The sequence below is a fragment of the Macaca thibetana genome, chromosome 4, assembly GCF_024542745.1.
Source record: "Macaca thibetana thibetana isolate TM-01 chromosome 4, ASM2454274v1, whole genome shotgun sequence".
Classification (NCBI taxonomy): Eukaryota; Metazoa; Chordata; class Mammalia; order Primates; family Cercopithecidae; genus Macaca; species Macaca thibetana.
The window spans coordinates 106,518,636-106,533,111 of record NC_065581.1 but is presented as its reverse complement, the minus strand read 5'-3'; the positions used below and the strand labels follow the sequence as shown (position 1 = coordinate 106,533,111).

At 47.0% G+C, this 14,476-nt stretch overlaps 1 protein-coding gene across 2 annotated transcripts in view; it reads left to right on the top strand.

Moving 5' to 3' along the window:
- ZDHHC14 (zinc finger DHHC-type palmitoyltransferase 14) overlaps positions 1-14,476 on the top strand; it is a 299,829-nt gene that overhangs the window by 167,576 nt on the left and 117,777 nt on the right. The window lies entirely within an intron of this gene.

Below are 14,476 nucleotides of genomic sequence, written 5' to 3'. Positions count from 1 at the left end.
AATAGCTTTATTTTTGCTTAGATATTAAAACCTATACTAAAGTTTATTACAACCCATTTTGAAGATACTAAAACAGACCCTAATCCCTGACACAACAAACTTTTACATTTTTTTTTTAAATTAAAAAAAGAACTTTTTCTTGCTCTTAAAAGTTTGTGATTGTGAATGTGTAGCTTTGCTGTGGTGCTTTGGTAAATTTCACAGGCCCGGCAGAGGAGCTGTGATGATTCGGTGTGAACATAATGTTTAGGCCTAAAAAATCACTTGGCAGAGATATTTCTCTTCCAGGATTCCTCCTATTCTATGGACTTTCCTTTGCAGCCTCCACTAAAGCTGGATGGAGCTCCCTGTCTACAGTGTAAGAAGATAGAGCTGTGGATCTTGCTTAAAAAGTGCCTATTCTGGTCCTACCATTCCCCAAGTACTAAAGCACAGCTTTGTCCTTCTCTCGACATCTGCCTTCATCCTTCATCTCTACTGCCTGGGAAGGGAGCAGTAAAATGGGAGTGTGTGGAGTGTGTGGTGTCGTTTGCTAGACTGCAGCTCTCTTGTGTCCTGAGGTAGGAAGGAGCGGGGAGGGAGAAGCAATGGGCAGACAATCTCTTTCTTAGCCCCTGCATCATGGGATCCCAAGACAGGGCCTGCTAGTGCCTAATTTTAAGGCTCACATTTTATAGCACTTTAATCATTTGCCAGGCCCATCCATGGCTATCACTCCTTTTTTTCCATATCTAAGCCACCCTGTAAGGAAAACTTTATTATTATACCCATTTTACAAATAAGGAAACAAAGTCCCCAACAGGGGCTTAAATGGGTGAAAGTGGCAGAGCTGGAGCCTAGAACCCGGGTTTCCAGGTTTTCAGCTTTCCAGGTTTCAGACCTTGTTCTTTCCAGCTCCTTCCATCACTGGGGAGAGAGAGGGAAGTCAAACCTTGTTTCCTTCAAAACTGTGTGGTTTATGCCCACAACACACGAGCAGGTAACTTGAAAATCCTCTTCCCAGTGCAAGAGCCCAACTTCCATACTGGGGGTGATGCAATTTCCTGCAGTGAGCCCCATCTCCAGGTTAGTGCAAGTGCATCTGCAAAATCAGCATGATTAGGAACAGGCTTTCTGCCTTTCTTACTAAGTGGATGAGGCAGGGCATGGTGGCTCACACCTGTAATCCCAGCACTTTGGGAGGTCGAGGTGGAAACATCACTTGAGGTCAAGAGTTTGAGACCAGCCTGGCCAACACGGTGAAACCCCATCTCTACTAAAAATAAAAAATAAAAAAAAATTGGCCAGGTGTGGTGGTGCAAGCCTGTAGTCCCAGCTACCTGGGAGGCTGACGCAGGAGAATAGCTTGAACCCAGGAGGCGGAGGGTTGCAGTGAGCCGAGATTGTGCCACTGCACTCTAGCCTAGGCAACAGAGCAAAACTCTGTCTCAAAAACAAAAACAAAAGCAGTGAGATGCCACTTCATACCCTCTAGGATGGCACTAATCAAAAAGACTGACAATGACAAATGCTGGTGATGATGTGGAGAAACTGGAACCCTTGTACATTACTGGTGGGAATATAAAATGGCACATCCACTTTGGAAAGCAGTTTCTCAAAATTCTCCAAAAGCTAAACACCATTCCTATGTGACCCAGCAATTCCACTCCTAAGTATGTCCGCACAAAGACTTGTATATGACTATTCACAGCTGCATGAAACCTAACAACCCAGATGTCCATCAAAGGATGAATTGATGATCAATATGTGTTATATCCATACAGTGGGATTCCATGAAGCAATAAAAGGGAAGAAAAGTATTGATACAGGCTACAACATGGATGAACCTTAAAGACATTTGCTAAGGGAAAGAAGCCAGATACAAAAGACTATGTACTGTGTGATTTCACTTGTATAAAATGTCCAAGAAAGGACAAATCTTTACAGAGAGAAAGGAGATTAGTGATTTCCTGGGGCTGGGAGGGTAGGAGTGCAGGTTGACTGCACATGACATGAAGGAGCTTGTTGGGATTATGAACATGGTCTAAAATTAGGTCGTGGTGATGGTTGCACAATGCAATAAATTCACTACAAGTCACTGAATTGCACACTTTCTATGGTAACTGCTGTGGTACATAAATTATACCTCTATAAAGATGTGAAAAAAAGGAGGAAGAGGCCAGGCACTGTGGCTCACGCCTGTAATCCCAGCACTTTGGGAGGCCAAGGCGGGGGGATCACAAGGTCAGGAGATCAAGTCCATCCTGACTTATATGGTGAAACCCTGTCTCTACTAAAAACACACAAAAAAATTAGGCGGGTATGGTGGCAGGCACTTGTCATCCCAGCTACTCCGGAGGCTGAGGCAGAAGAATGGCATGAACCCGGGAGGCGGAGCTTGCAGTGAGCCGAGATTGCGCCACTGCACTCCAGCCTGGGCAACAGAGCAAGACTCAAAAAATAAAAAAATTTAAAAGGAGGAGGAGGGTGGGAAGGGAGAGAGGAAAAAGATGGGGTGGAAGAAGCAGAAGGAGAAGAGGAAGAAGAGGGCTTTGGAGGTCCTCAGACATGGGTTTGAATCCTGGCTCACCCTTTCTCTAGTTGTGTGACTTAGGCGAGCAGTGCAGTTTTCTAAACCCTATCCCTCTGTGTTCTTATCTGTGAAACAGGAGTAATGGCATGGATCTTTTGAGGTTCTTGTTAGGATGAATGATTATAGGAAAAGTGCCTGGCATGTTGTAGATGTGTAGTAAAGGATTGTTTGTTGTTTTGTCTAATTCTTCTCTTTTCAGTTTTCTCTTCACCTTCTACAAATGTAGGCTCTCATAAAAAGCTACCTGAAGTGTGACAGGAATAAATGGCAGAGCTGGTACAATATCTTTGGGTCTGCTGCCTGCCAGCTTAGCTGTGCCTCCTCCAGGCTGAGGAAGGAATGCAGGCACCTGTAAGCTGGGCTCTTTTCCATCACTGATCTAACTCTTCATAAGGAGTCCTCCGGTATACTACTTGGCTTTGGAAGATAAGGTTGTTTCAATGAAATCTTAACACATTTATGTTGTGCTATCTGGCTAAAGAAAGAAAAATGAACAATTAGATTTGGAAACTTTTTATTGTTAGGGTTATTCGTTCTAATTATCCATTGTAGATCTCTTCCTTATAGAAGCCCATAATGGCCGCTTGGAATCAGCCATCTAAGTAATTTATTGAAGATTTGCCAAGGATTTAAACAGCTTTCCCCTGTCTTCAAACTTCTGAGAGGAGTAGGTGGGGAGGAGGAGGGCTCTGGGCTTCAGAGTCTGTTTCAAGGCTCTTGAAATGCCTTACACTTCTTTCTTCTGAAAGAATGTTCCCGATGACTTAGGTTGCTGCTAAAAAGACATCAAAGAATAGCAGCAGGGGGCCAGGGAAGCAGGGGTCACTGGAGGCTTGCTTGGAAACTTCAGTTTCCGAAACTCAGTTTTTACAGTTCACCCAAGGATGATCTGATCCTAAGCAACTGATTTGGGGTTAGAAAAAAATGACAAATCCTGTACTAGAAATCACAAGATCAAAGCATTTAATTTCTATTAGGGATAGACCTTTCCAGTGATCAAAATAGGGGGAAGTATTTCACATTCCACAGGTTTCATCTCTTCGCACCCCCTCCACAGTCCTGAACCGATGCTGAGACTAAGGAAGTCAATGTGGAGAGTGAGTGAGGAGCTTTGGCTCCCAAAGCAAGGCTAGTGATTTAGGAAGCTCCTCCTCCAAGCCACAGTAACCCAGATACCATATACATGATGGACTTTGCTTGGTAAAGGTGGAACCAGATCAAAGGAAGCTGGTGGGCTTTTAAACATTCACTTGCGTTGTGGCAGAATCTGAAGACTGATTACCTCCACTCTGTACGTGTTGCTGACGTGGTGGAATGCCACTTCCCTAGGCAGAGTGGATGTGCCTGTGCGTGCGTGCGTGTGTGTGCACGCGTGTGCGTGTGCGTGTGTGTGTGTTCCTTCTCTCCTTCTCTCCTTCCTCCTCCACTCCCTCCACCTCCTTCTCCTTATCTTTGGTCAAATTCTCATCATCCAATAAATTTTCTTATAGTATGTAGAACCAATCACCTTACTATGAGTAAAGCTTATCTTTTGTTATTTCCTAAATTAATCCTTGAAAGAGTCTCTCGAGGAGATTTCTAGAAAGCACAGCACAGCAACTTCCTGACCCTGGGAAAGCCTGGACTTGTCAGGGACACAGTCCCGGCCCATCCTAACCACAGCATCTCCTGGGAAGACTTCCACAACCACAGGAAGTTTTGACCCACTGATCTGACTTGCTGGGCTTTTCCCCCATCAAAGATATCTTAATTCTGTGTTTAAGAGTAGAAACGTTTTAATTGGAATTTTAACGACACTAACGGACTTTTGTTGGAGAAAATGCTTTCTGAGGAAAAGACTAAGTCAATATAAGACCACAATTTTCTCTATTGCACAAGTTATTTCCAATTGTTTTCATTTACATTGTTATTTCACTAAAATTCTTTTTATTGGAGTAATTTCTTCTCTGCATAAAATTTATAACTAAGATTTTTCACCTATCAGTATTATGAAAGCTGCCATTATGAATTTTTTAATAGAACTATTATTTCTACTAAGACAAATTTTTTTTTGTGATTTGATTTTTTATCATATGCAGTTTTAGGGGTTTTTGTTTGGGTTTTTTTTTTTTAGGCAGTGTTAATTTCATTTTCTGTTGTCAATATTCACCATAAAATTGCTTTAAAATTTGCTGGTTTCATTGATTTGGTTTCATTGATTTTTGCCTAATGAGTAATCTACTGGCTGTGATTGATCTGTGATTGAATCTTCACACACTGTGCAGTCGCTTTGTGTACTGTATACTCGTTGTCCATACTGTTGAATATGCACCCCTCTCCACCCCCAAAAAATTGGCAGGGTCAAAATAGCTGGCATTACAGGTGGCTAATTTGATTGCTTTTTGCCAGTTTTTTTTTCAGAAGGTAAGATTTTCTGACCATTTCCCCCAATTCATATTTGTATCTTTTTACTCACCTCCAATATCACCACAATTCACACTTTGTGTAGTTTTTTTGTTGTTGTTGTTGTTGTTTTTTGTTTTTTGTTTTTTTTTTTTTTTTGCAGTGGCCCTTTTAGCCTCTCATGCACTCTGACGAGGCCGCAGAGCTCCGTGCAGAATGGATTGCACCGGCCGGTGTGGGAGCCCTTGCTGCCTCTCCCATCCTCCCTCCCTACTGCTTTCCGCCCTGTTCTTGTTTTTTTGTTGTTGTTGTTTTTTGTTTGTTTGTTTGTTTTTAGATGGAGTTTTGTTCCTGTTGCCCAGGCTGGAGTGCAATGGTGTGATCTCAGCTCACCACAACCTCCGCCTCCCAGGCTCAAGCAATTCTCCTGCCTCAGCCTCCCGAGTAGCTGGGATTACAGGCATGCGCCACCATTCCCAGCTAATTTTGTATTTTTAGTAAAGACGGGTTTTCTCCCTGTTGGTCAGGCTGGTCTCGACTCCCGACCTCAGGTGATCTGCCCGCCTTGGCCTCCCAAAGTGCTGGGATTACAGGCGTGAGCCACTGCACCTGGTGTCTGGCCTGTTCTTGATGGTCACTATGATGCCGCCTCAGTAGCCTTTGGACTTTCTCCTCCACCACCAGCTTAAGCACTTACCCGTGCCCATGAAATGAAATATTCCCCGTGCTTTTCCCGTGTGTCGGTGTGATGAGTCTGCTGGGCTCTGATGAACAGGCCGGACAGTGTTCATGGCTGTTGTTGATGAAGCGTCTCTCCCCGTGTGGGATGTGGCCACGCTGTGGCATTTGCCCACCATCCGTATTTTGTTACATCTGTGAGGATGCCAGTGCTAGGGAGGAAAGGGGTTTGCCAGAGGTCACTTGGCCAGAGCTGGGAGTCCAACGCCCACTCATCTGATACCACACCCTGTGCTCTGACTTGCTGCACGGTCCTGCCCACCTCCTGCTGCCTGGGGAGCCAGGCCCTGAGCAAGCCATGCTTGGCTCCCTGCAGCAGTGGCACTTCCCCTTCCCATGGACCACATCCTCTCTCCCCAGCGCAGCCTCGAGCTTCGAAACAGAAAGCCGTGCCTAGCATGCCGTGGCTGGAAGACCTGGTTCTCAAATCCTGGGCTCAAGTGGGTGGAGCAGGAAGAACTTCAGGGAATTTCCAGACAATCTAATGCCCCTCTTAGAGCTTCTTGAAGATTCAAGGGCCTTTTTCTAGTGGGACTGTCATTGGTGTCCAGATGTTCTGTGATATTCGAGGCAACGGAGAGTGGGGGAGTCCCATCATGTCTGACATACCTTCTGGAAGAGACAAAGTCTTCTAAAAAAGGACATCCTAGAAAAAACACGTAGCTTCCTTGTCTGGGGGAAGTGTTAGAACCATCTAGAGTGCACGGATGCCAGGAAGTGAGGCAGCAAGGCTCCTGCACAAGGCCAGAGTGGCAGCTTGGGATGTCGAGATTTCGATGTCCCTTTAACAAGAAACTCCAGCCTGGGAGAGCTGGAAACCAGATGTCACAACTCAAAATTATGGTATTTGGGGAAGTACCACAAGATTTTGAAGGGTCTGTTTCTAAGGGAAGGAGGGGCCAGAGATGTTTTTCCACAGGATTTGGAAGGATGTGTGTGGTTTTCATCCAGGACGTTCAAGGAAGCCTGTGTTATTTATTCTTTCTATGGAAATCCAAACTTCTGGGAATGTACCATGTGTTGGCATTGAAGCCATTCTCTGATGCAAACATATTTCCTTGATTTTGAAGTTGGTGACATTACTATACACTGATGGGCGTGGGGACTTAGGACGACAGCTCTAGAAAGCTGTCTTGTGTCTCCTCTCTGCTGGTGGACGTCCTTCACAGAATTGTCTTCTTGGTCCTCTAGAGAGCTTTGTGGGTGGAAAGTGGCATTTTCCTCCTTACAGGAAGAGAAATTGAGAGAAGGGGGTTATTTAACTTAATGAGATCACACTTTTGTGCTCAGCCTGCACTGAGCTTAGGAATGTGAATTCCTGAGTTAACACAGGCATTCTAGAGAGACCACAGCATCACATAGTCGTTCTAGCTAGCGACCGCAGCGTCACACAGGCACTCTAGAGAGACCGCAGCGTCACACAGGCACTCTAGAGAGACCGCAGCGTCACACAGACACGCTAGAGAGAGAGAGACGCCGCAGCGTCACACAGGCACTCTAGAGAGACACAGACACGCTAGAGAGACCGCAGCGTCACACAGGCACTCTAGAGAGACCGCAGCGTCACACAGACACTCTAGAGAGACCGCAATGTCACACAGACACTCTAGAGAGACCGCAGCGTCACACAGACACTCTAGAGAGACCGCAGCGTCACACAGACACTCTAGAGAGACTGCAGCGTCACACAGGCACTCTAGAGAGACCTCAGTGTCACACAGACACTCTAGAGAGACCGCAGCGTCACACAGACACGCTAGAGAGACCACAGTGTCACACAAACACTCTAGAGAGACCGCAGCGTCACACACTCTAGAGAGACACAGTGTCACACAGACACGCTAGAGAGACCGCAGCGTCACACAGACACGCTAGAGAGACCGCAGCGTCACACAGACACGCTAGAGAGACCGCAGCGTCACACAGGCACTCTAGAGAGACCGCAGCGTCACACAGACACTCTAGAGAGACCGCAGCGTCACACAGACACTCTAGAGAGACCGCAGCGTCACACAGACACTCTAGAGAGACCGCAGTGTCACACAGACATGCTAGAGAGACCGCAGTGTCACACAGACATGCTAGAGAGACCACAGTGTCACACAGACATGCTAGAGAGACCACAGTGTACAGACATTCTAGAGAGACCGCAGCGTCACACAGGCACTCTAGAGAGACCGCAGCGTCACACAGACACTCTAGAGAGACCGCAGCGTCACACAGGCACTCTAGAGAGACCGCAGTGTCACACAGGCACTCTAGAGAGACCGCAGTGTCACACAGACATGCTAGAGAGACCGCAGTGTCACACAGACATGCTAGAGAGACCACAGTGTCACACAGACATGCTAGAGAGACCACAGTGTACAGACATTCTAGAGAGACCGCAGCGTCACACAGGCACTCTAGAGAGACCGCAGCGTCACACAGACACTCTAGAGAGACCGCAGCGTCACACAGGCACTCTAGAGAGACCGCAGCGTCACACAGGCACTCTAGAGAGACCGCAGCGTCACACAGACACTCTAGAGAGACCGCAGCGTCACACAGGCACTCTAGAGAGACCGCAGCGTCACACAGACATGCTAGAGAGACCACAGTGTACAGACATTCTAGAGAGACCGCAGTGTCACACAGAGACTCTAGAGAGACCGCAGCGTCACACAGACACTCTAGAGAGACCACAGTGTCACACAGACACTCTAGAGAGACCACAGTGTCACACAGGGATTCTAGCGACTGCAGCGTTTCCCATCCTGAATGGCCCTCTTTGTGTAGTTTGTGTCCCTGTGTAAAGATGTGAAATCCCCTCTGTAGAACTGATGAACTCCTCCCTAAAGCCAGGATACCACTTCCTTTCAGTTAAGGGGAAGTCTGTCTTTCTCTTGCTACACCAATGTCACTTTCTTTAGAGTTTGTGTTAAGCCAGTGTGATGATGGCATACAGCAATGTTGATATGCTCTGCTAAAAAACAGAACGTACTGTGATTATAATCATTTCTTATATACGGGGCCATGGAAGGGGAAGGATGATGGCATAACCAGTGCGAGGAGAAGGTCACCCTGAGGGCAAGGAACACAGAGGCTGCGGTGGAGCGGGAGAGTAAAGGACCAAGCAGCATGAAAAGGATAGAAAACTTGGGACCACGCGCATGGTTCAAGAATACAGTCAAAGCAAGGAGTGAGTGGTCTGGAGCAAGTTAATGAAAATTCCAGGCTCACCCCTACCCAGCCAAGGGCATCAAGAAAGTTGATGACATGTGGGTCCGTCCATCTCTCACAACAGCTTTCTGCGGCCCCTCCCTTCCTCCTGGGGTGCTGGCCACTGCAGGGCTCTGAGTCATGGGACATTCCAGCTTAAAGGGACCTCAGCAGTCCAGGATGACATCCTGGACAACTCCCTTGGTTTACAGATGAGTAAACTGAGGCTCAGAGACAGGTGCAACCCCACCCACTGACAACAGAGCCAATCAGTGACAGGCGTGGGACCCTCACGGGGGGTCTGGTTCCAAGTCCAGGTACTATATAGCCCTCCTTTGACTTTCTGGCTTCTGAAACGGAATCTCTAAATCCTTGCTACTCAAACAGAGGTCTGCGGAAGAGCAACGTCAGCGTCACCGGGGAGCTTATTAGAAATGCAGACTCTTGGGCCCTGACTCACCTGGTAAATCAGAATCTGCATTTCAACAAGACCACAGGTGAGTCACCTGAACATGAGAAGCACAGCCCTGGGACCTTTCCACATCCCGCCTGTGACCTTCCTCCACAGCATAGCCTCTGCGTCCTCTCTACTGCAGCTCCCAGGACTGCCGTATTTTCAGGAGTCTGGCTACCTACAAGTTCCTCTACTTTGAGTATTCTGTTTAATCACCTCCCTTCCCGCGGTGCCTGTTAGATAAATGGCATCTTATTCCTTATTATTACGTATTTAAAATAACCGTATGAACTTATTCTGTGACTTTGAGAAGTGTGTTGACTTCTTGGGGCCTTAATTTCAGTGTCTGTAAAATAGGCCCACTGAGTGCAAAGAGCCATTCCAGCATTATCATCCTATGATTCTAGAAATAAACCCCTCTTTCTCCTTTGCTTGGTTGTGAAAATCTGGGAACCTAAACACTTTAGAAGATTATTTTGACGGTTCCACTGCTTAAACAGAAGAAATTATGTCTTCTGTTAATTTTAAAATGCAAAGCTCCGTGCACACCCATGTAAATTCAACACGCAAACTATAGGTACTGCAAAATAAGATATTTCAATGACTCACTGGAATATTACTATCATTAGTACTTTAACTGGCGTATTTGGGAGGATAAAGCAAGATGATGGAACAGTAGCTCTTTTGAGTGAGGGAATGAGTCAGTCAGTTGGGTTTTAAAAGGAAGCCAGAGATGAAACCCCTCATCCAGAGTTGGCAGGGCGGCCAGCACATTGCGCAAAATAATCTCTGGAACAGCCCTCTGCAGTGGATGCGCTGGGCATGAGGAGGAGGGGAGGCCAGACGGGCTTTTCAGGAGAAAAATCCCCCTGGAGGACGTTAATCAGGGGAGTGGGCAGGCTCTTTGTGCTTGGGAAGTGGGAGGCATTTTTATTCCAAGGGTGGAAGTAGCATGAAAGGCAGCTCAGGAATAAAAGGAAACAAAGGACTCAATGAGGATGGAGGAAATGGACCAAGGCAAGGAGGTGTGGCGGGACCTGGTTGGGAGGAGACCGACCAGGGAAGGCTGAGCAGGTGCAGCGGCGTGGAAGAGAGTCCCAGCCACACTGAGCCTGCAAGGGGACTTAGAGAGCAGGGGCTGCGGCCTCAGAAGCCAGGCCTTCCCTGCAGAGCCTCTCAGGGACAGCTTGTTTCCTAGTGGCCCCGGGAGCCTTCCACACCCTACCTTATAATACACATCTGCAAATTTTTGGTGGCTGGAGTTGTGACTGGGGAATCCGATCTAACCTAGAGCCATCTGCCAAACCACACACTCAGAGTGTCCCTGAATACCCCTCACACCTCATTGTTAAAATGATTCAGGACATTTGTTAAAACACGAAGGTAGACTTTATTCAGGGAGACCATGCAGAGTCATAGGGACCAGTGCAGTGGGGTTTACAGTAGGGAAGAGGCGTTGGGCTCTGCTCCAAATACAGCAAGGAACAGTGGGAATTTACAGCCAAGGAGCAGAGTTGGGGGCAGTGGATGGAAGACTACCAAAAGGAAGCCTCAGGGGTGAGGGGGCTTCTGGCTAAACCAACAGAACCGGATTCCAGCCGAAGGCAGGCCAAGGTGGTCAGAGATTCCCAGGGGACAGTGGGGGATGAGGAACCCCATCAAGTAGCAAAGGGGATCAGATAGGGAGGGTGAGGGTTCTGGCTAACCTGACTCAGCAGGACTTTTGCTAAAATTGGGCATTGCAGAAACAGACACAGAAGCCCCCAAATCAGGGCCTCGCTGGGAAGAGCACTCAGAGATGCCTGACTAGAGTTTGGCAAGAATGGGATCTTCCTTATCACGGATGCCTTCATGTCATCCACGTGTTCACACACTGTGAACACAGGACTTCGTTGAGGTGTCCTCTTTGGGGTCCACCACACTGTGAACATAGGACTTCGTTGAGGTGTCCTCTTTGGGGTCCACCACACTGTGAACATAGGACTTCGTTGAGGTGTCCTCTTTGGGGTCCGCCACTCCGTGAACATAGGACTTCGTTGAGGTGTCCTCTTTGGGGTCCGCCACTCCGTGAACATAGGACTTTGTTGAGGTGTCCTCTTTGGGGTCCGCCACTCCGTGAACATAGGACTTTGTTGAGGTGTCCTCTTTGGGGTCCGCCACTCCGTGAACATAGGACTTTGTTGAGGTGTCCTCTTTGGGGCCCACATGCAGGTCTGTGATATTACTGAGACTCTGCCATAATAATCACCCTCTGAACCCCTGTCATGATCAAACCAACTCACCCTTTGCCTTCCCGGTGACATTTCTCACTTCTTTACTTTAAACTCATATGCTGGGGGTTGGTGGGGGAGGGCTGGGGGGAGATACAGCCTGCTCTGGGGGAGCTGTATCTCCCTTCCATCTGTGCCCTGGAAAACTTACATGTAAGGATGAGAGATACATTAACTGTTTATTTTGTGTTTCTAGTAGATAAGTTCTGAGATTAAGAATCATTGCCTGCAAACATGAGTTGATTGATGGCTACCGTGTAGTTGGAAGTCTGACATGGGCAGCACTCAGAGGCTAGCAGGTACTTAGAGAGAGGACAGGGAAGGCAGATGGGGGTGCCACTGGGAGGACAGTGGAGTTGTCCCATGAGGGCTCTTCCTGCCATCATGTTTGGCAAGGAAGAAATTTCCTACAATTTTCATCTGTCCAAATTTACCTTCCAAGGCTTTTGGAGAAAAAACTTGGCTGACATCGATGGACAGAAGTGAACACCACTTATTCAGAAACTGTAGATAACGCTTTCTAGGAGAAAACACAAGCCCAAGTGGATGAAGGCCATGTTACATACCATCACAATTTGGAGTGTACACTTTTAAAAAATCTCTTCATTTTCCTTTAAGGATGGAAACTCAAAGTCCAAGTGTCCTTGAGTGAATGGGGGAGTGGTTTTTTACATTCCATAGAAATCCACAGAATAGAAGTGGGCTAAAATCTTCTGCTGCCTTGACCAAACCTAAATATAACCCCCTTGGTGTGACGATGAGTGGCAGCTCCACTAAGAATGTAAGGCAGGCCGTAGGCGAGACTGCGCGTGTTCCAGCAGTGACATTTAAAAAGTAAAAAAAGTACATTTTAAAAAGTAAATTAATTTTAATAGTATATTTTACTTAAGCCAGAATATCCCAAATATTATTTTGATGTGTATTTGGTGTAAAAAAAAAAAAAAGTACTAATGGAATATTTTACATTCTTTTGTCACACTCACAGTACATTTCAGTTCAGACCAGCCACCCTTCCAGAGCTCTGTAGAATAGGCACACAGGACTAGGGGCTCCCACACTGGACTGCACAGATTTAAAGGACAAAGAATTGTACATAAAGACTTAACTGAAATCTCTCAGATGTATCCATCTGATTTATTTTATTTTCGATCATTTGAAAGAATTAGCTTTTTGAGCCAGTGAGTAAAAAACATGGGCATTTGAGACGTGGCTGTTCCTCTGTGATCACCACCGTGACGGTGGTGACACTCTGCAGAGAGAGATCTATCAAGAATCACACAGGAATGCCTATGACTCTCATCAGCGTTGCCTCAGCTGTTGACTCCTTGGGCAGGGTCAGTTACAGGCTGAGTCCCCTATGCCCTATATAAGTCCCCTTCTGAGTTAGGGGTGCCTGCACCCCTGTACGTCAATCCTGCCACCCAAGGTGGGAGTAGGAGCTATGGTCTTCTCTTTATTCAGTTGTCCTGTTTTTAGGAGAGCCCTTTGACAGACCGGGTGACGGTTGCCTGGGGTTCTTTTCCAAGGCCCCTCTCTTTTCCAGCTGTCTCTTAAGGACTCAATGTGGATTTTACATCATTTGGAAGCACCTTGCTCAGTGCCACTTCCATCCTAGAAAAGAAAAGGCCTGTTTCTCTTAGATGCAGATGATGAGGTTTTAGTATCTCATATAATATTAATTTTGTGAATGCCAACAAAAAGTTCATGTTCCTAGAAAGGAACACAGACACAGAGCTGGTCACGAATGGTTTGTCTGAGTAATTATGGTTGATGAGGCTGCCTGACCCCCCAGACCCTCCTTGCAGCAGGACGTCTGTCCTGTAGCTGAACAAACTTTTGGTTGGTGACTACAAAGAGAATTCCCCATTTTTCTCTCAAGGAACACAGACTTTTCAAACCTTTATGTGGCTATTTTTTAATCATAGAATATACCAGACATGTGATGAAAAATGTTCCTGGATAGCTGTTTACTTAGAAAATTAATCATTATCAGTTAATCCATCTTAGGCATGGTATTGTCTTAGGTGCTACAGAAGAATCAAAAGAATTCCAGCTGGAGGGCTAGCACGCACAACTGCAACCCCTGACAGCTTCTTTTTTTTTTTTTTTTTTTTTTTAACAGAGGAGCATCAACAAGGACAGATTATTATAATGCAGGGTTTACAGCCCCTGCCCTGTTGCCAGATAATTCCTTGCTGTGGGCCCCCCACCCGCAACCCTGTGTATTGCAGGGTATTTAGCAGCATCCCTGCCTTCTACCCACTAGAATTGTGACAAAAAAAATTATCTCCCGACATTGCCAAATGTCCCCTCGGGCACAAAATCACCCCCAGTTGAGAACCACTGCTGTAATGTGAACTGAATTTGTGAGGGCTGAAGGGACGGTGCGCCTAGGAGAGGATCAGGAGGGATTAATCACAGGAGGCCTCTGGAAGAGAGAGATGCACGCTGGATTCACAAGACACGCAGGCCATGAATGGCCGGAGGAGGCGGTACTGGGATGCAGGGTGGCAGAGACCAGGAGAAGGGAGGTGTTATTTCACAAACTAGTGACTGAACAGGAAAATATGGGGACCCCACCTGGATGTCTTCGGCTACCAATCATGGTGTACATGGAGTGATTAGTGGATTTGGTTCGTGTTGTGGCGGATCATGCTGCACAAGGCAGGTGCCAGCAGACAAGAAAGCAGAGCCAGCAGAGAGGACAGGAGTTGGGGGTGGAGGGTGGGAAGGGGGATGGCCAGCGCCCCTCAGCGCCCACTGTCCCCGGGTCCCATGTGCGTGTGTTCCACATGCCCATCAGTCCTCTTGGCAGCCCTCTGAGCCAGAGGCTACTGTGATTCCTACTTTACAGCTGGA